The 22,466-nt window shown below is 41.3% G+C and overlaps 1 protein-coding gene and 1 long non-coding RNA gene across 4 annotated transcripts in view; one reads left to right on the top strand and one right to left on the bottom strand.

Moving 5' to 3' along the window:
* The window catches only part of CRACD (capping protein inhibiting regulator of actin dynamics), a 157,982-nt gene that overhangs the window by 52,294 nt on the left and 83,222 nt on the right, over positions 1–22,466 (top strand). The gene's annotated exons all lie outside the window — the stretch shown is intronic.
* Positions 3,635–19,901, bottom strand: LOC119469505. The gene is made up of 2 exons (XR_005198326.1): positions 19,832–19,901; positions 3,635–5,001 (listed from the first exon to the last, which is right to left on the bottom strand). It is a non-coding gene; the product is annotated as an uncharacterized LOC119469505 (long non-coding RNA).

The raw sequence follows: 22,466 nt of genomic DNA, 5'->3' as shown, positions 1-22,466 counted from the left end.
AAAATGCCCCACATCACTAATTATTAGGAAAATGCAAATTAAAACCAAAGTGTACTACCTACTACCTTACCCCAGCCAGAATGGCTATTATTAAAAAGTAAAAAAATAGTAGATATTGGCATGGATGTGGTGAATACAGAACACTTATACACTTCTGGTGGGAATGTAAATTAGTACAACCTCGGAGGAAAACAGTATGGAGATTTTTTAAAGAACTAAAAGTAGATCTACAATTCAACTCAGCAGTCCCTCTGCTGGCTATCTACCCAAAGGAAAAGAAGTTATTATATCAAAATCATGCCTCCATGCATATGTTTATTGCAGCACAATTCACAATTGCAAAGATACAGAGCCAGTCTGAGTTCTTATCAATCAATGAGTGGATAAAGAAAATGTGATATATATACATATCATGGAATCCTACTCAGCCATAAAAAGGAATGATGTAATGTTTTTTGCAACAACTTGGATGAAGCTGGAGGCCATTATTTTAATTGAAATAACACAGGAATGGAAAATCAAATGTTGTATGTTCTCACAAGCGGGAGCTAAAGTATGGGTATGCAAACACATACAGAATGGCATAATGCACTTTGGAGACTCTGAAGTGGGGAGGGCGGGAGGGAAGTGAAGATTAAAAACTACATATTGGACCGAGTGAGGTGGCTTACGCCTGTAATCCCAGCACTTTGGGAGGCCTAGACAGGCGGATCACGAGGTCAGAAGTTCAAGACTAGACTGGCCAACATGGTGACACCCCGTCTCTACTAAAAACTACAAAAATTAGCAGGGCATGGTGGCTTGTGCCTGTAATTCCAGCTACTTGTGAGGCTGAGGTAGGAGAATTGCTTGAACTGGGACCTGGGAGGTGGAGGTTAGAGTGAGCGGAAACTGAGATCACGCCACTGCACTCCAGCCTGGGCTACACAATGAGACTGTATCTCAAAAAAAAAACCCAAAAAACAAAAAAAACCCACTATATATTGGGTGCAGTGTATACAACTTAGGTAATGGGTGCACTAAAATCTCATAATTTGCCACTGTATAATTAATCCATGTAACCAAAAACCACTTGTACCCCAACAGCAATTGAAATAAGTATATATACATATAAAATAAAGAAGAATTCACTTCATGCCATTTTTAACTTTGAATTTTTCACCTATGGGAATATCTTACCTGTTTAAAAATTAAAGGGCCAGGCGTGGTGGCTCATCCCTGTAATCCCAGTACTTTGGGAGGCCGAAGAGGGTGGATCACTTGAAGTCAAAAGTTCAAGACCAACCCAGCCAACATGGTGAAACCCCATCTCTTAAGAAAAAAAATAAAGAAATGAGCTGGGCATAGTGGCAGCGTGCACCTGTAATCACAGCTACCTGGGAGGCTCAGGCAGGAGAGTCACTTGAACCTGGGAAGTAGAAGTTGCAGTGGGCCGAAATCATGCCATTGCACCCCATCCTGGGTGACAGAACAAGACTCCATCTTAAAAAAAGAAAAAGAAAAAAAAATTAAGGAAAGAAATGAAAATTAAGAACCAGTAAACAAACAAACAAAAAAAAAAACAAAAAAAATGGCGGCAGGTCTTCATCCTGTAATGACCATGGTAAAATATCCTGAATAGAAGTTCCTGAAGAAATTGGTGGCAGACAAGAGATACTAAGCACCTGAACTAAGGCAGTGTATCTTTAATCTCTTTTTAATCCAAAGGGTCATCTATTTTTCTTTTTTCTTGATTCTTTTCTTTTCTGATAGCACTTTGAATTTGTTCTCTTGAGTATCCCACAGACTGGATTTTGCTAGTTGTATACCTGTGGTGTACTTCATAAATGTTCCCATGTCCTCTTTATTTTCTGTAAATTGGTAGGGATTGAGGTGCTTTCAGATTTAGATTAATTTTTCCCTTTCAAGACTATCTCATAGGTGGTATGTTTTTCCATCAGGGACAGATAATGTCAGGTTGCCTCATTTTTGTGAGTCTTCTAGTACTTATGGTTTCATTTTTAAAATTTTAGTCTTTGTTACACTTGGAGTCTATTCTGGTGTCTGGTGTGCGTGTGGTTCCAACTTTTTCTTTTCCAGTTGGCTGTCCAGCTGTCCCAGAAACATTTATTGAATGGTCTGCCTTTCTCCACTGACTTAAGATGCCATTTTTATCATATATTAAATTCTCAAGTGTATTTGGTCTGCCATCTGTTCTATTCCATTGATTTATCTGTCTATTCATGCAACAGTTTCACACTGTTTTGTTGTTATTATTATTATTATTTTTTAATTTATTCGTTTAAGATGGAGCCTTGCTCTGTCACCCAGGCTGGAGTGTAGTGGTGCGATCTCGGCTCACTGCAACTTCCACTTTCCGGGTTCAAGCTATTCTCCTGCCTCAGCTTCCTGAGTAGCTGAGACTACAAGCATGTGCCACCATGCCCAGCTAATTTTTTGTATTTTTATTAGAGACAGCGTTTCACCATATTGGCCAGGATGGTCTTGAACTCCTGACCTCGTGATCTGCTTGCCTCGACCTCCCAAAGTGCCAAGATTACAGGCATGAGCCACTATGCCCTGCCTATTTTTATTTTTTTAGACAGGGTCTCATTCTTTGTCCAGGCTGAAGTATAGTGACACAGTCTCAGCTCACTGAATCCTTGAACTTATGGGCTCAAGTGATTCTACCACCTCAGCCTTACAAGTAGCTGGGACTACAGGCACCTGCCACTGGGCCTGGTTAATTTTTTAATTTTTGTGGAGACAGGGTCTTGCTATGTTGCCCAAGCTGGTCTTGAATTCCTGGCCTCAAGCAATCCTCCCTCCTTGGCTTCCCAGTGTTGGGATTACAGGTGTGAACCACCACGCCTGGCCTGGTTTTAATTATTAAGGTCTAATAAAACGTTTTAATATTTGGCAGAGCTAGTTTCTTTTTATTACTCTTTTTTTTCCCCAGAGCTTTCCTCACTATTTTTTTTTTATTGGAATTGCATTTGACTTCCAGGTTAAGAAGAAATGACATCTTTATGATGTCAGTTTTTCCTATTTGAGACCACAATGTGCTTTTCCATTTGGTCACTTGTCTGTCCTTTAAAAATGACTTGAAATTTTGTTCATATATCTTCCCTCTCTCCCTCTCCTTCATGCCTCTGTCTCTCTCTTTCTCTCTCTCTGTCTCTGTCTCTCTCTGTCTCACTGTCTCTCTCTCTTTTGTTCTCTCTGTGTCTCTCCTAATCCCCAAGGTGATGATATTAGAAGGTGGGGACTTTGGAAGGTGGCTCTGCCTTCATGAATGGGATTCATGCCCTTTTTGCCTTGAGTCCCTTTTGTCCTTCCATCTCTTCCATCTTGTGAGGACACCACATTTGTTCCTTTTTTGCCCTTCTGCCATATGAGAAGGCAGTAAGAAGGCGTCATCTGTGAGGAACAGGGCCCTCACCAGACACTGAATATTCTGGCACCTTGATCTTGGACTTCCCAGCCTCTAGGACTGTAAGAAATAAATGTTTATTGTTTATAAATTGCACAGTCTAAGGTATTTTGTTTTAGATATCTTAGAATGGACTAAGATACATGTGAATGAATGGAAGAGGGCCTCTACTATGCTATGTATGGATTGCCAGTTGAGGAATAACTAAAACACAATAAGAAATCCACAATTGAACTGTATGAACATTAAACCGGATGCTTCATAGCTGATACAAATGCCACCTCATGATCATCATTGTTGTCATGTATGGTACCTTCTGAATAAAGGGAAGCTTGCCTTTTTGCAAACTCAGCCAGGGGTAAGGTGTATACCAGAATGCGGGAGCTCATTTCCATCTTAATTGCTTCCACTGCTACCCCTGCACGACTCTGTGATTTACCTCTGGATGTCTTATTGCAGCTCTCCAGTACTCAGTGCCTTTATAATGATGGAGAAAGAACTAACAGGGTAAACTCTGAGTGATATTACTGCTTAGAAATTAAAAATATTGCTTGGAAAACAAAAAGCAGGTCTTTATGTTTGCCCCTGCACTGTGGATTTACCGCTTATTTCCTTGTGTCTTTTATCATCCCATTAAAGCATGAAAATAGTTCACATCTCTCCCCATCTGTTCACCACATTAATTGCCCTGGGCAGGAAGAACTTTCTTCAATATAGATATTCTTCCTCTTTGTGGTTTTGAGTCCATTACATACCCCAGCTGCTTTCCTGTTTGACATTTTAATCTTCTTATTGGTATTGCGGTATGTCCTTGGTGCCAGCTAAGCAGGTTAGGTATGGTGACTGAAGTGACCCCTAGCTCCTTTGATAAAAAGCATGCAGGCCTTTTTCTGCATATATTGAACCTTGGGTGGTGATTTGGCCTTTTCAAGTTGAAAAGCAGATATGTATCAATTGTTCTATTAAACAGCGTGTACTAAGCACTGCTGTCTGTCTGTGGTGGCCCAGGTGCGGCACACAGACACAGCATTGTTCCTACTCAAAAAGTAGTGGTGTGTTAGAAAAGATGAAATTGATTCAGAAGTTCTAGTTCTGCAGCTAACTTGCCTTATACCCTTGCTTTAGCTGCTTTTTCTAGAAAATGAAGGAACTGAAAGTGAACAGTGGTTTTTGAGCAGTGTTTCTGAAAGATTCTTGGCACGTAGGACCTGTCACAGAGGGCTAAGCTTAGGCTCCAAGGTCTTCAAAGTGCTGCAAGTCTCTCTGTTGTATGTATGAGGTCTCCATATAGAATTTCAAATGAAGATTTTCAGAGCTGAAAGTATTTGTGGGCAAGTGGACTAAATGGGTCCCAGCATTTCTTTCAGTTCTCATTTTCTGTGAGCCTATGACTGCTACAAAATATAACGACATAAATAATTACATGCAAGCTCATGTGACGTAGAATTCTGTATCAGTTGTTCACCTAGTACTAACTTCCTTATTGACTGGAGAATGGCATTGCTTCTGAACATCATAGCTCTCTTCAGGTAGGTACCTTATGGACTTGGATCAGCATATATATGTGGAATTTAATATGATTGGTTATCCTGGAAAATATAGAAAAAGTTAAAAAAAAAAAAGAAAGAAAAAGAAAAATTGCTAACAAATCCTTTACCTAAAGAGAAAGAGAATCACTCTTATACGTCTGGTTTATTTTCCTTCTAGGCTGTGTTCTTATACATCATGATATTTTAACATAGTTTTGAAATACACACACACACACACACACACACACACACACACACACACACACACAGAGTTTATCCCTGGATTTCTGTTTAGCCCTCGAATGTAGATATTTTTCTGAGTGCCACCAGGGAAGAGGCAGCATCTATTGTCCAGCAGTACATATCCAACATGTCGCACAATGCCTGCACAATGATAGGTGCTCAGCGAATATTCACTAATGAAATTACGTGTTAAATAAATATCACACAAATGTAAAAAAGTATGTTTCTGCCTGTTCTCTACTATTAAAAGCTTCTATTGCTTATCTTCTAAAGCTGACTGTAGGCATGTGTGACCCAGCAGCTCCACTCCTGTGAATATCCAGCAGAAATGCGTTTATTCACTGAAAGACATGCTAGAGAATGTTACAGGAGCAATACTAACAATAGGAAGAATGAGAAACTACCCAAATGCCTATCAACATATGTTGAGGTAAATTACATGGATTCACACAAGGAAGGCAAAGCAGCAATGGTGATGAGAAATCCACAACCATACACAAGCCAGATACAAAAGAGGCATGCTGCCTGATTCCATTTACATAAAGTACAGAAGAAACCAAGTCAGGATAGGGAGCATGAGAAGACTATTAGATGCTGCTGTTGGATTTCTTGATCTGGATGCTGGTTTACTTGGTTGTGTCCATTTTTCAAAAACTCATCAAGTGTTAAAATGTGGCTATTCTTTGACCCAGCAATTTAGGTATTCAGACTTTATATGCAAGCAGCTATAAAATGGACCTTCCAATTATTAATTCACTAAAGAACATGTGTTGTGTATATACTAGGCACCATAAAGAAATACTTAAGAATGTACAAAAAATTAGTGAATAATGGTGTTTATTGCAGTTATAATAAGTTACAAACATGGAGAAAGATGAAAACCAACTCAACTCTCCCACAGTAGGAGCATATGTGCAGTAGTCCTGCCTTCCTGCTCCTTGCCCCTTTTCGTTTCTGCTCCCTGCCCCTTTGTGTTTCTGCTCCCCTACCCATTCCCAGGCAACCACTGATCTGCTTCCTGTCACTATAGATTACTTTATATTTTCTAGAATTTTATATAATGGAATCATACAGTATGTTTGTTCTCTTTTTTTGTTTGCGTACTTTAACTCAACATAATTCTGATTAACTCAGCTTCCTCTATGTTATAGCATGTACTAATGCTGTAACATTCCTTTTTATTGCCAAATTAATCCCTTTTTATTGCCAAGTAGTATTCCATTGTTTGGATATACCACAATTTGTTTATCCCCCTCTTAATGGACATTTGGATTGTTTCCTACTTGGGGCTTCTGTGAATAATCTAGATGTCTTTCATTTCGGTTGGGGATGTTTTCATTTCTCTTGGGTAAATACCTAGGAGTGAAATGGCTGGATCCTATGATAGATGTATGCTTAATTTTAAGCTATTATCCAAATGTTTTCTAGAGTTTCATTCCCATCAGCAGTATATGAGGTCCCCGTTTGCCACATCCTTGCCTATAGTTAGCATATGGAGTCTTTGTAGTTGTATCTAATATAATAGATATTTAGCAGTATAGTTTAAAACATCTCCCCTCCCTTCCCCTTCCCTCCCCTTCCTTTCTCCCCCTCCCTCCCTCTCCTCCCCCTCCCCCCCAATCTGTTGCCCAGGCTAGAGTTCAGTGGCCTAATCTCAGCTCACTGCAACCTCTGCCTCCTGGGTTCAAGAGATTCTCCTGCTTCAGCCTCCCAAGTAGCTGGGATTACAGGTTCCTGCCACCATGCCCAGCTAATTATTTGTGTATTTTTAGTAGAGATGGGGTTTCACCATATTGGCCAGGCTGCTCTCGAACTCCTGAACTCAAGTGATCCACCCACCTTGGCCTCCCAAAGTGCTGGGATTACAGGCCTAAAACATACATCTTTCTTAATAACTAGTTTTGCAGAACATTTTTTCATGTGCTTATTTACCATTGGCTTATCTATCTGTGAAATGTTCAAATCTTTTCTCAGTTTTTAATTAGATGATTCATTTACTTATAAAGTTAGGTGAGTTTTAAAATATATTTTGGATTCAAATGCTGTGTTAGGTGTAGAATTTATCACTGTCTTCTCCAAATCTATAACTTATAATTTCATTCACAGTTTCATATGGATTTGAGAATCAGTCAACTTCAACCTAACTGCCTGATGAGAATTTAACTTGATTGTGTTGAATCTATAGGTCAGTTTGGGGAGAATTAATAACAATATTGAGTCTTCCAACCCATGTATATGGTATGTCTCTCCAATTATTTAGGTTGCTTTTTATTTCTCCTATTATTGTTGTTTTGTAGTTTTCAGAGTACAGGTCTTTCACATCTTTTGTCAGATTTATCCCTAAGTATGTTATATTTTACAAATGGTGTCATTTTCATAATTTTAATTTTCAGTTGTTTGTCTCTATCACATAGAAAGACAGTTGATTTTCATATACTGATATATCCTGCAATCTTTCTGGACTCACTAGATCTAGTAGACTCCATCGTTTTTAAAAATAGCTTTACTGAGGTATAATTCACATACCAAAAATTCACCCTTTTAAAGTATACAACTCAGTGTTTTTTCACTGTATTCACAGTGTCATGCAACCATCACCACTATCCAGTTTTAGAGTTTTCACTACCCTTGAAACAAACTGCTACTCAGCAGCAGTCACTCCCTGCTCCTCTCCTCCCACAGCCCCTGGCAATCACCGATCTGTTTTCTGTCCTCTAGTTTTGCCTTATCGGAATAAATGGAATTATTCTGGCTTCTTCTACACAGCATAATGTGAAGGTTTAACCACACTGTAGCATGAATAAGCACTTCATTCCTCTTTATGACTGAATAATATTTTCCATTATGTGGATATATATCACATCTTGTTTATCAGCCGATGGATATTTATTTAGGTAGTTCCCACTTATTAACAATGATCGTTAACACTGCTATGAACACTGTGTGGTGATTCCATCATTTTTAAAACTCTGTTTGTTATAACAAAAATATTATTATTGTAAAAAGGGAAAATAGTGAAACAAAGCTTAGAGAAGAATGATTAAAGAGTCCACCTGGCCGGGCGCGGTGGCTTAAGCCTGTAATCCCAGCACTTTGAGAGGCCGAGGCAGGTGGATCACGAGGTCAAGAGATCGAGACCATCCTGGTCAACATGGTGAAACCCCGTCTCTACTAAAAATACAAAAAGTTAGCTGGGCATGGTGGTGCGTGCCTGTAATCCCAGCTACTCAGGAGGCTGGGGCAGGAGAATTGCCTGAACCCGGGAGGCGGAGGTTGCGGTGAGCCGAGATCGTGCCATTGCACTCCAGCCTGGGTAACAAGAGCGAAACTCCGTCTCAAAAAAAATAAATAAATAAATAAATAAATAAAAAATAAAATAAAAGAGTCCACCAAGAATGGTTAAAGAGTCAGGATTTGATAGGGTAAAGGAAAGGCAGGGAGCAGGACAGAGGTAAGCACAAGGTTTAAAGCCTTAGTGGTACTAGAAATTGGGAAACGGTGGGGGTATTCATTAATTCATTTCCATATGACAATGATATATGATGTGACTTGAAGTGAAAATGTTTCACTAGATAACCATAATGTAAGTGGAAGACTAAAGCTGAAAATATAGGCTTAGAAATTAGTATAGTGGTGCTGTTAAAGCCAAGCGAACTGATTTTCTGCTAAGCACAAACAGGAATTTAAGCAAGATATGCCCTCCAATCTAATTCATAGGGTACAGTCCTGCTGTGTTTAAGGGCGTGTTTTCAACAATTCATTGCATTTGTGTGCATATTGTGATAGACTTTAATGTGACTACAAACTATGGATTTTAAAAGACATAAATGCCTTACCCTATATTCACATGATCATATCCTTAAAGATACAGTGGGAGTAGGGGAAAAAAACTGTAAAAGCTCCTATTAAGTCTTATCTGACCAAATGCCAACAAGCAATACATCTTGGGGGTATTTGTAAAGTCAGAGCTTTCATCAAAGACAGATAAAACATCTAAAGCTAGAGTCACCTGGATTTGCATAAACTATTTAAGGATTCTGTTTAGGAATAGTGAAATATTATAGAACTTAGAAACTTTCATTTTGTGAGATGTCTAAGGGAAGATAATTTTAGAGGTTATTTTTATTTCCTTGGGGAGACAAGAAGGAGATTAGCAAGCTCTGTAGTGCTACACACTCATTAAATACCAGCTCACATCTCCATCGGTAAAAGCTAAGTTCTCCAAGTAGTGGAATATTCTCTTTGAACAAAGGTATCAGACAAACCATTTGTCTAAAGCTCACAGTTGCACAAGTGTACAGTCCCTCAGGACAGGGGCAGCAAAGTACTAACTGAAGGTCATTCACCACATGCTCAGAGGAGAAAGTATGATCATGTCCAGATTAGTCTATTAACTGCTTCCACATCCACAAATGCTCATTGTTGAGAGTGGATTCAGCTTTTGAAACAAAGATTTAAGCACCATACAGGGAAAAATGGACTGGTTTGGCTATAGAAAATTTAAAACTTTTAAGATCCTGTTCACACAGGAAAAGACAAAACTACCTGTGTCTATATCTGTGTAGATGCACATACAAGACGAGGGCTGGGAAGGGGGAGTTGAAGAGGGCATGCTTTCTCTGGTCAGAGTTCTAAGACTAGACAAGAACATATTTACCTACTGAGGGTATGCCCTGCCCACCATCTGTGCATGAGTCTGGGCCTCCACCGTGGCCTGAGTTATCTGGGCTGGCCAGCTGGTGCCTGTTAAGAACTTAATTGTGTCCCTAAAAATGTTGTGTTGGAGTCTTCATCCCCAGAACCTCAGAATGTGACCTTACCTAATAAAAACAGGGTCTTTACAGAGGTGATGCAGTTACAATAAGGTCATTATGGTGGGTCCTAATCCAGCATGACTGAAGTCCTTAAAAGGGGGACTTTGGGGCCGGGCATGGTGGCTCATGCCTGTAATCCCAGGACTTTGGGAGGCCAAGGCGGGTGGATCATGAGGTCAGGAGTTAGAGGAACAGCCTGGCCAACATGGTGAAACCCCATCTCTACTAAAAATACAAAAATTAGCCAGGCGTGGTGGTGGGTGCCTGTAATCCCAGCTACTCGGGAGGCTGAGGCAGTAGAACCTCTTGCACCTGAGAGGCAGAGGTTTCAGTGAGCGGAGATGGTGCCACTGCACTCCAGCCTGCGTGACAAATGAGACTCAGTCTCAAAAAATAATGATAAATAAAGCTTACACCAGCCCTTCAAACTGTAAGTAAACACTGGATATCTGTGGCAGTGTTGAAAGGTAATTTGCCATTTCGGACTATGATGGAAAGGAAATAACACCTAGTAGAAAGCTTGTAGACAGGAACCCTGTTTCTGTAAAGGGGTCCTACCTATGAAATATCTCTTAGAAAACGTTTCAGTGCTACTCAAGAGTACATCACTGGGCTGGGTGTGGCAGGCGTGCCCAACACTTTGGGAGGTCAAGGTGGGCAGATCACTTAAGGTCAGGAGTTCAAGACCAGCCTGACCACATGGTGAAACCCCATCTCTACTAAAAATATGAAAATTACACTGGGCTTGGTGGCAGGTGCCTGTAGTCCCAGCTACTCAGAAGGCTGAGGCAAGAGAATCACTTGAACCATGAAGGAGAGGTTGCAGTGAGCAGAGATCGTGCCATTGCACTCCAGCCTGGGCGACAGGGTGAGACTCCACCTCAAAAAAAAAATGTACATCACTGACCAAAGAGTATATGATTGTTTGTTTGTTTTTGAGACAGGGTCTTGCCCTGCTGCTCAGGCTGGAGTACAGTGGTGTGATCATAACTCATTGCGGCCTTGAACTCTTAGGCCCAAATGATACTCCTGCCTTAGCCTCTTGAGTAGTTGGTACTATGGGTGCACTATTGTGCCTGACTAGTTTTTAAAAATTTTTATAGTGACCAGGTCTTGCTGTGTTGCCCAGGCTCGTTTCAAACTCCTGGCTTCAAGTGATCCTCCCACAGCCTCCCAAAGTGCTGGGATTATAGGCATAAACCACTGTGCCCTGCTGTATGTGATTAATAAGTCATATTTTTATGATTTTTTTTTGCTTTCACTTACTCAGCAATGAGTCAAACACTGTCTTGGGTACTGGATACACCATGGGATGCAAAACAAGTTCCTTGACCTCACGGAGATTTTTCTCTGCTGTTAGAGATGGACTTAAACAGTCACAAAAATAAATGTAACTCTGCAAGTTACAATGAGAAGGAAAAGAGCAGGGTACATGAGAGGACCACGTGGAGGCGGAGTAGGCTCTTTAAATATCACTGGAAGTGACATTTAAGCTGAATCCTGAAAGATGAGTAGGAGCTATCTAGGCAAGAGTTAGGGGAAAAGTCTTCAATGAGAAGGCAAAGGCCTGAAGAAAGAAGGGGCCTTGGTGTGTTTCAGGAACTGAAGGGAAACCAGTGTGGCCCGAGGTGAGTGATCACAAGATGAGGCTGGAGAGGCAGGCAGGGCCAGAGCAGGTGAGCCAGTCAGAAAGATTCCAGACCCTCGTGACCTACCTTGATAAAATATCCCCTGGGCCATGATGCAGAGAAAGGGCTGGAGGTAAGTGACATGTAAATGGAATACAGTCATTCATGCAAAAAAGAGAGGATCTTAGACTAGGGAGGCTGATGGCAGACAAAGATGGGGACAGATCTTTTAAGGTAGGAGCTAAAGACTTCTGTTTCACATTTCAGTAGTAGCTTTGATTCATTACGTCCTCCAGGGTGCTTGAACGTTTAGCCTTTATTGATAGTGTTGTCGGGAGGAAAGATTTATTTTCTCACCCATCACTAAGTTCATGGCAGAGGTACCCATAACAAAAGGCCAATTAACAAAATAAAAGCATTCAAAATTATTGAATATAGGTTGACATGTCATGAAAACCTTCATATTGAAATGAAGACCCAGAGAAACAGGGAAACCTGGGTATTTTTCTGATACATTTGATGAAGCATAGGCAGTTGTAGAGAAGTATGATTGGAGAGGGTATGGACTGGTGATACTAAACTGGGGGTCTTAGCAAGGCCCGTTTATTCAGGTTCTTCTCTGTGTCCCTGTGTCTTCTGAGCTAAGGATGTTCCTTTCCTGCAGGTATAGGGAGGATGCCTCTCAAATGAGGGTCTTGCTTTACGGGAGAAGGGGAGGGGGAGTGAAAGTGACCTTCCTGCTTCTGCTGTTTTCTTAAATGCCAGAGTGCTATATTTTGGGGTTGTATGTCTTGAACCCCATTAGTGTGCTTTTCTAAACTCATCCCTAATGTCAGGGTGACTTCAGGGGTGTCACATGGTGCTGAGGCTTCCACTCGTTGAGTGAAGCACTGTTTCCTAATTTGCTGCTCCAGCAGGCAGAGGAGGGAAAGATGCCCAACATGCAGCCCAGCTCCTTTTTGGCTTCTCTTCATTCCTTGAATCAGTGAAGAAGTGACACGATGAAGGCAGAGGGTTTCTCAGCAGAATAGAATTGAGTGGGGTCAGAGCAGGCAGAGGGAAACTGTAAAGACATCCGGCTCTGCTTTTCAGAGACTTTATCTTCCCCACTCTTGCATCAAAATGCCCAGTTTTCTGTGTTGTAATCCCCTGAGAAAGAAATTCTTTGTAAGAAAACTTACCTTCCATAAGGAAAAAATAGAAGTATCTTTGGGCGAGACCCTGATTTGATTAAATGGATTCTGATCCACAAATAGGCACTGAGAATCCAGCATGTCCCGGCACTATGGGGGACCAACATCCTCCCACGTGTCCCTCACCATGGCCTTGTGAAGTGGGTGTCATCATGCTCCATTCACAGACATGGAGACTGGCCTTTAGTGTCAGAGTATAGGGTTGACATGTTTCATCCAAGAATGATACAGAGAGCCATCACACCTCCCTCTCCCCCAAGTTCAGCTAAAATGAGATGACCTAGACATCATCTCGTTGCATTTAATAAGCAGGACTGAACTGGGGGCAAATTCACGTTGTCTTTGCACCTTAAAAACAAGTGTCTAAATCTAGAACTGGGATAGATACTAAGTTAAATCAACCTTTGTGATAACAAAGTTAGTCCTCTTCAGAGTCAGTTAGCACCCAGCTTCACCATATCCTGGGACCCCCGCTCCCACCCCCTGCCACAGGCTCTTATGTGTTAACAACACCAGACTAACACAAAAAGGTTTATCTTATAATTACCTCAAAATTATAGACCTCTGGAATATGAACACTTTAGATAGTCCAGATGAACATCTGTTGTGCTGATGTTTGTATGTGAAATGAATGAGATGAAAGGGGGAATGATTAAGCCTATGATGGGTTTTTTTAACAGGACTTTTAAAAGGCCATTAAATCCCAGATATTTTGATTTCAATTTTTCTTTTTAATTCATCCATCTGATATGCTCCAGACACATGCTAGACACTGAAAATAAAGAACTGTAAGACATAATACTCATTTATTAAATATGTATACTTTTTCTTGTCGCAAAAGGCATATGAAAAGGCTTATAATAATGGCATTATTCCCCACCTCAGGAAGCAGGGAGGATGGAGAAGTGCGTGGACAATAAACACCATGATAGAGGTATGCCAGAGGACTGCCCTGCAGCATATGGAGGTTAGGTAGGGGGATTCCTAACACAGATTGGGGAGGGGGAGGGGGGTAGTCCAGAGAGATTCCTTGGAGGAACAAATTACACAAAACTCATCAACACAGTTTTGTGTATTTTACATTTTTTCCTGTTTGCCTTTGGACCCAGCATCTGGCCTTAGGAAGCCAATCACAGTTTTAGGTGGGGTTCAGTCACAGTTGCTCTTCCGTTTAGCCAACTGCATGCCTGATCCTTTTCTTCTTCTTAAATACAGGGTCTCACTTTGTCATGCAGGCTGGAGTGCAGTGGCATGATCATGACTCACTGCAGCCTCCAACTCCTGAGTTCAAGTGATCCTCCTGCCTCAGCCTCCCTAGTAGCTGGAACTACAAGCATGCACCACCACACTTGGCTGATTTTTTTTTTGTAGAAACAGGGTCTTGCTGTATTGCCCAGGCTCGTCTCAAACTCTGCCTCAAGTAGTCTTCCCAAAGCATTGGATTACAGGCAAGAACCACCACGCACACCTTGATCTTCAAAAAGAAGGTTCTTAGGTTTGTCTTCTGTGACTTCAGACCATTCCTTAAACTTATTTCAGAAACCTATTCTTATGTGTCTGTTGAACTGTGCTGCACCCCCAAGAGTTCCACTGTGCAGCTGTGATTAAGTCCATCTGCACACCCACCAGGTTTACAGATGCCCTGCCACACTGTCAGCATGATGGATGGGCCTGCATTATGGTGGCTGCAGTGGGGGAAGCAGAAAAGCAGCTGAGAGCATTGTCAGCTGTTCTGCCTACAGTCAAAGTCCATGTTACAGTAATTGCCATTTTCTTTTGTGTATCTGGTTGACATATGGAAAAGGGCAGACTATAAAGTGCTCATGAAATTTTCCTTAGCTCTCCTCTCCAGTGTGGTTACTCAGTGCAGGGCTTGTATGCATTCTGGATCCATTAGCACTCATTTTTAACTTGGGTGGATTTCTGTTTATTGCAACCAAAGGGCCTTGAGTAAAAGAAAAACTGAAAGCACAAGTTTATACTACGTCTTTTTATCTGGCCATCAGTCAGTGATTCAGTTCTCCAAGATAAACTTCAATTTTTGAAATTCTGTTTCACTGAGTCTTATAGACATTTTCTGTGCTTGCTGAATTAATAAAGTCACCAAGAGAATGAGTGAATAAAAGCAACTAAGGTGAATTACCCCTCCCAATTCCTCTGCTTCTAATTTCATCAAGGGACTTTTGTTTCTATTTGGAAGCCGGCATTTCTCTTATTCATTCAATAAGTGAATACACAGCTAGAGACTGCTGTGTTCCAGGCATGGCTAATAGATGCTAGGAATGTAAAGATAAGGAGAACATGGACTTTGCCCTCCAGGAGCTCATGGTTTAGTGGGGTAGACTGACAAATAAAGCAGAGATTACAGTACAGGAAATGCAGTTTAAGGGTAACATTGAGTACCATGGAAACACAAGTGCTGCACCTGATCAGCCTTTGGAAGAGCTCTTGGAGGTCATCAGACAGTCAAGGAAGGCTCCCTGTAGGAGGCAGCACCTGAAATGAGTTTGGAAGGATGAGTAAGAGTGAGCCAGAGGGAAAAACTGAAGGGCGTGTTCTGTGTACATGGTCTCATGTGAGCAAAAATAGGAGGGTGAAGACTGGTTCTTTCATGCCAAAATATAAGGTAAATTTTGTTCCCCAAAAATATGTCGGAATAAAGAGAGTTGCCTTATATGTAAAGTTTTGAAAATCTTTTATATTATAGGCTACTCTCTGATTTACTTTATTTTGAATGACAAAGTAAGAAAGAATAGCCCAACACTACCTCTGTCACTGATAGTTGGTATGCCTATGGAGGTCATCTTAAAAGGAAGCAAAGAAATTCAGTACAGATTTAGTTAAGTATTGGCGGGGGGTGGGAGGGATGACTTCACAATCGCAAGTCTTGAATATCATTGCCAATAAGCCTTTTAAATATCACTTGAAAATGAAATAGAATTAGTGGTTACTTTGTGGAGATCATGAGTATACAGCCACAGGATGAACGGAAAAATAAAACTGTCCTTATTTTAAGCAAATGGGTATTTGTGGCTTGAGATAAAATTTCCAGTGATAGCATCATATACAGATGAAAAAAACGTTCCCAGTTTCACAATAAAAGAGTAAAGCTATTTTCGCTTCCTTCTCCTCTTCCAAATCCCCTAAGTAATAAAAAGAACAAGAAACAGGCATGCAAGCTTCAGTGACACTGGGAGCCATGTGTAGCCCTGAATGAGGATTTATGAAGCCTGAACAGTGGTGTGGGAATGGCAAGAGCTTGGTAAGTTCAAACCTACGTTGCTGCAAGGATGAGCAGCCAAAGAACCCCTGAAAAGCTCAGAAATAAAGATATCAGGGGCCACAGGAGGCAAAGGCGATGGGAGGTCAAGGATAGGGATTTTAGGGGAAAATCCATCCATGGAGAACTTGAACCCCACTTTCTGACTCCCATTCCAGACTGATAGGGAACTAAGCCTCCTCTGCCACCGCATAAAACCAGAAGTTTATTCTCTGGAAAAACAAAACCAGAGGACCACCAGGCTCTGAGATAGCAGGCGATGGAGGGTAGGAGCGAGGACCCTATGTGAAAACAAGGGAGTACATGGAACACTTCACAGTGGCTGTGAGCAGCCTGGGGCGCCAGGTAAGGGGTTGAGGGATGCACCCCTAGAGCGCATGAATCACCCCAGAGAAAAACCTATGGATACTGCCATTTGAGAGTCTTGAATTTGGAGAAGATCCTAATGTCCCCCACTATCTATTTTTCCCTTTATCCTTTTTACTAATAGAACTTCCCCAAGTTTTGGCAAAGAACATGGATGCCTGGGTAGAGCCTGCATCTCCCAGATTTCCCTACGGTGGGCTGTGTCCACCAGCTAAATTCTTATCAGTGGTGTGAGCAGTTTCTGCCTCACTCTCTTAAATCTGCTTGTCCTTGCCTCTCCCTCGCTCTCTTCAAGAGTAAGATGTGGATGGGGTGCCCGTGAGGGAGATTCAAACATAGATCAAGATCAGGGCCATAGGAGATGGCGATCAACCAAAGATCGAGGCCTTAGGGGATGGGGGAACAACAAAATAGAAAGAATAGAAAGAGCCGCAGCATCCACTTGTCTTGTGCCACTCGTCAACATAAGGAATATTCAGAGAGAGAGAAATGAACTCCTAACTTGTCTGAGTCACTCTATTTTGGAGCCTCTTTTTTGTAGCAACTTAGTCTATAAACTAGTGTACTATATTATAAAACAAAACACCTGGCTTTTTGCTCAAATACTGTATTACAATTTTCTCCAAAATAGCATATTATCAATGTAAAATAGCATTGGATTTTGTAAATGGCTTTCTCTTTTTTCTTTTTCTTTTTAATTTTTGTGACTACATAGTAGGTGTATATATTTATGGGGTACATAAGATGTTTTGTCATAGGGGTACATAAGTCACACTATTGACATAAGGGTACGTGGTTGTGAAATAAGCATCATAGAGAATGGGGTACCCATCCCCTCAAGCATTTATCCTTTGAGTTGCAAACAATCCAATTACATTCTTTAAGTTATTTAAAAAGGTACAATTAAGTTATTGACTATAGTCACCCTAGTCTAATAGTAGGTCTTATTCATTCTTTCTATTTTTTGTACCAATTAATCATCCCCCTCTCCCCGCAAGCCCCTTGCTACCCTTCCTGGCCTCTGGTAACCATTCTTCCACTCTCTATGTCCATGAGTTCAAAGATCGTATGTATTTAAATTGACCAAAAAGCCTTCCAAAGACTTTTTCTTTTTTGCTAAGAGACAGGAGGATTGTCTTACTGGGAAAGTGGGAGACTACCTGAGATTCAGGACCACCTTATATTTGTTTATCATCTAATGTTCTGGGAACTTGAGAAAATCCTGAAGGCAGAAGTATAGGGTGTAAAACAGAGAGTAGCCCTGGCTCCCATCAAAATTTATATAATGGAGGTTCCCTAAAGTCAGGAGGGAGGTTCATATGCTGGCAGGGATGTTATGGGCCTGATAATGATTCCCAGATTTTTGATGTGAGCACCTGGATGACTTATGATACCATTTTGTGACGTAATCATAAGGTGTTACATGTTTAGGAAAGTACCTGGTGAGTTTAGTTTTAAACTTACTGAGATACCTACGGACATCCAAGTCGAGGCCCAGGCTATAGATCCAAAGCTTATATTGGCTTTTGATATAGATTGTTTTTTCTTTATTGCTAAAATTCAGCCAGTGTATATCAGGGTGTCTGTATCAGTTGGTAAAATTCTGAAATACTCTGTACTTATTGGTAAATGGTCATTTCCTTCAGACCCCCAAATGCCTCCCATGCCCCACAAACTAGCTGTTCTAACCCTTCTTGGCATACCCCCATACCACCCTACAGTCCATGACTAAAGGGTTAATACCTGGCCCACAAGTGGGCCTCCAGAACTCTGCCCAGCCCTGTGGCTGTCCTGTGTGCTCTGTTTGTTAAAGCTCTAAATATAACTTCTGCTCACAAATCATGAAGGTGGAACACATTTCCCACATAGCCATGTGCTTAGTATGTTTCACAATCTTCCATAAATCCTGTCCAAAGCTGCCCGTCCAATCTAGTTGATATCTCTCCTAAGTGCCCTCTGCTGCAGGCAGTGTTAATCACCCACTGTCCTCTGATTCCCTGCATTTTCTCACCTTCATTTCTTTGTGCTCATTACTCAAACTTTTCCCTGATTTTCAAACATTCTGTGTTTTATTCATCCTTCAAGGCCAGTCATTTTCCCTTCTACAAGTAAGCTGCCTTCATCTAGAAATAATAATTCCATCCTTGAAATAACCACCCCCTTCTCATAGAGCATATCATTCCCTATCTTATTTAATATATTAGGAACCCATTACATTATCTTAGTATTTTCTGTAAAGTCTTTCTCATAGTGGATAGATAATAAATAATTGTTGAATGAATGCAAGTATGAATCTAAATCAGGAGACTGCCTACCAGTTACCATTGGTCTATAGTTGCTAGCAATTTTACTCCTTCTTAAGACTGTCTAATCTCAGAATCCCTGAAAATCTCCCTGGCTCTGATGCCTCTACTGTCTTTTGTCCCATGCCAAAAAAAAAAAAAAAAACTAAACAACAATGACCAAAACCAAACATATGCAGGAATGTTTAGTGGTTTTCTGAACGAAAGCCTTTGGTACTTTCAGTTGTATTTTGGTCATCTCTCTTTAATGCAAAATGGCAAAAGTGATTTTCCATTTCCTGCACTGACTTAATTAATCTTCCAGAAATGCTGGAGCAGAGCTTTTTTAAGGAGTGTTGCACCGTTTGCTCTACTGCAGCAAATCAAGCTCCTATTGTAACACTGGTGGCATAGGATGAGTCATTGCTTTGGCTAGGACAAAGTGATTCCTAGTCAGATACAAGAGCAGAATACGTAATGGTACCTTAGTACCTATATTCTGTCCCAAACACTCAGTCTCTTATTACCCTTCATTGAAGTAAAGGAAAAATCAAACTTTCAATGTTTGGGTGAAGTAGCAAATAATTTGTGCTCAAGGTCATTGGCATGTAAACAGATTTTATTTTCCCTGCAAACATTGAATTGCTTTTTCTCTCTTCTTTTACATAAGATTCAAGCAAAATGTAGACTATGTTATGTATTGTGCCTAGTCTGTTTTGTCAAGAAGCAGTGTCTGCATTTGTCCTAGGCAGATACTGATGGGGAGGAGGATGGGCAGGAGTCATTGTCCACAGCCTGAACGGTACCTAAGGCTGTGATTTCGAGCGCCAACCTGCTGGCCTGAGCTCTCAGCCAGTTCTCATGACCTGCAGTGTGCCTCTCAGCCAGTCTTTGTCAGATGTGGGGGAAGAGGCACTTCCTTGAGTTGCCATTTTTCTATCCTCTGAAAGTAAAAAATGCTGAGACTAAAGCATCTCATGTCTGTCCTCTCATCTACCTTCCTTTTTCATTGATATCTTTTAATGGAGAGATTATACATCTTCACGTGGGGCCTTAGGTGGAAGGTGATGGCAAGTGAGGTTACTTGATGTGTCTGTAACTGCAGGGTTGGGAGGGATGCATGCACAGCCACAGGGCGGGCAGTTGAGCTGCTTCACACAGGGGTTCTGAGAGCAACTGTCAGAGCAGAATCCTGGGTTGGATCCCCCATTGGCTGTTTTCTCCTTACTGGAATTAGAACTATGTCCAAAGCCAACCCAATAGTACCTGCACTCACCTGAATCATACCATAGGAGCTTTTTATCCTAATATACCAAGTGCCCTACTGAGCTTCTGCATGGAGCATGCTCACTCCCATGGTGCGGTGTCCCGGAGCGGGGCTAACTTACCAGATGGAAGAATCTCATGTTTGATCGGGAAACTGTAGGCTTCAATCAGCCCAGAAGGCAAGTGTATGGAATGTAAAGGCCCTGTACTTGCCCTCTGAAATTGGGAAATGGGGGAAGAAACTGGCATCCGTTGTCACCCTAATGATATCACGGTATGGCTTTCAGCTTCCTGCCTCCATGGCAGCAGTTTTCTATGACATGAATCCCCAACACTGTTATTATTAGTAATACTTAGGTAATGATATTAGTGCTAGTACTGGTATGGCTAGTACTAAGAATCAGTACCTGGGTACTGGTATTAGGACTTAGATATTCAAAAAAGTTCAAGTACATTCATAGTTGGCTCTCTGTAAGTCATTCTGTCCTATACTTTTATAAGCTTTTTTAAATGTGAGAGAAAGAGTTGTGATATTGCTAGGACAAGGGAGTTGCAAATAATCCAAGCTTTGTGCTCTGTGATCATCCTCTGTCGTGGGACTGGGGGAGAAGCAAGGCTGAAACCCACTGTGGCACGAGACTCTTTTGCACACGATGCCTTCTCCTGCCATATATGCTAAGAGTTGGGGCCCAGGGGTAGACTGCATCTTTTGAAGCTCTGAGTCTCTCTTGCTAGATCAGTCCTACACAGTGAAGGAGTATTCTCCTGATAGTCTTTTCTTGCCCTGGCTTTATTTCTTGTGTCAGGAGTAATTGATGATATGCTAGCTACTTTTCCAGCTGCGTGATTGGCAGTGGTTGAGTGGCAGCTGATAATAACTCAGGAATCTAAAGAAAAGTCCACTTTGGCTTTCAGAGTTACATAAAGGACCTCTGCCTTCCTCTCCTGCAGTAGTTGGCAGCCTTCCAATTAATAAGACAGGAAAAACTCACCTAGAGAATCCTACTGTGAACCAGGCACGGGGGCTCACGCCTGTAAGCCCAACACTTTGAGAGGCCGAGGCAGTTGAATCACCTGAGGTCAGGAGTTTGAGACCAGCCTGGACAACAGGGTGAAGTCCCATCTCTGCTCAGAATACAAAAATTAGCTGGGCATAGTGGCGTGTGGCTGTAATCCCAGCTACTTGGAAGGCTGAGACAGGAGAATCGCATGAATCTGGGAGGCGGAGGTGCAGTGAGCCAAGATCACGCCACTGCACTCCAGCCTGGGCAACAGAGTGAGACTGTCTTAAAGGAAGAGAGAGAGAGAGAGAGAGAGAATGAATCCTATTGTAAAGGCTGGGTGTGGACTTTTCATGGGATGCGTCATACTTACAGCACTCCACAGTATTTGATCAAGATAAATAACTTGGGAGAGTGAATTCGACAAGGCTGAAGATTCTGTATGGTGTACACCCAAGGAAATGAATAAAACATCACAGCAGCACCAGAATGTGGAATGAATCTTTCCAGTGGTGGGGCTATGGGATCCCATTAGAGAATATTCAGCTTATCATTCTAGTACAGGCTCTTCTTACAGACAAACTAGGAGCATTATTTGTTTCCCACTGAAGAATCGGGAGCATTGCAAAGAATAGCTCAGTGTAATTTGTTTTTAGAGAGCTTCCTTCATTCAAATGGTTAGAAACTATTTCTCAAAATAATTTGTCCTGAGTCAGAGCTGACATTTTACTATGGAAAAATGCCCATTTGAGGGGCCTGGTGTAGCTCGTACCTGGAAGACTGTGTTTTAAAGTTTTAGTATTTAATCTGCTCACTTTTGGTAAGCTAGAACTAAAACTCAGTCAGCTAAGTATTTATTAGGTGCCTACTTTGCTTCTCCCACAGTTAGGTAGGTCATACGCATAGATTTTTTTTAATTAAAATGCAATCAAGCCTCAATACATTATTTACAGGCAATAAATTTTATCAGAATACCGGGCACCTGCCTTGGCATTTGTCTTTCAGAGATTGTAAAAGCCTCCACCTCCACAGAGACCCCTTGGAGTATTTTGGAAGAAGGAAGATGCCTCCTGAGCCTATGTATTTGCTCTTTACCCCAGAGCCTTGTACCACACCTGCCAAGTTTTGTGCCATTATTAGCAGATAGTTTGGTTTCTGGCCCACTTAGAAAAAAGGAAAATTTCTTGTCTCATGGTTCTTTGAACTGTAATTTAAAATTGTGTATGTGTCTATTACTGCCTTTGTATCTGATTTATTACAAACATTACTAGTTTATGTGTTTGTCCAGAATTGCAGGCAACCTGCAGGAGAGTTAACATTGTTTTCTCACTATCCAGAATATTGCCATATGCCAGTGAGGTCGAATATGTCCTGGGATTGGGGTAAAACAAGATAAAGAAACCTTATTCCATCTTCAAAGTGAATCTGAATTGCCCTGTAGAATATCTAAAG

Source organism: Cebus imitator, unplaced genomic scaffold (assembly GCF_001604975.1).
Source record: "Cebus imitator isolate Cc_AM_T3 unplaced genomic scaffold, Cebus_imitator-1.0 Scaffold682, whole genome shotgun sequence".
Classification (NCBI taxonomy): Eukaryota; Metazoa; Chordata; class Mammalia; order Primates; family Cebidae; genus Cebus; species Cebus imitator.
This window is presented reverse-complemented; position numbering and strand designations above follow the sequence as displayed.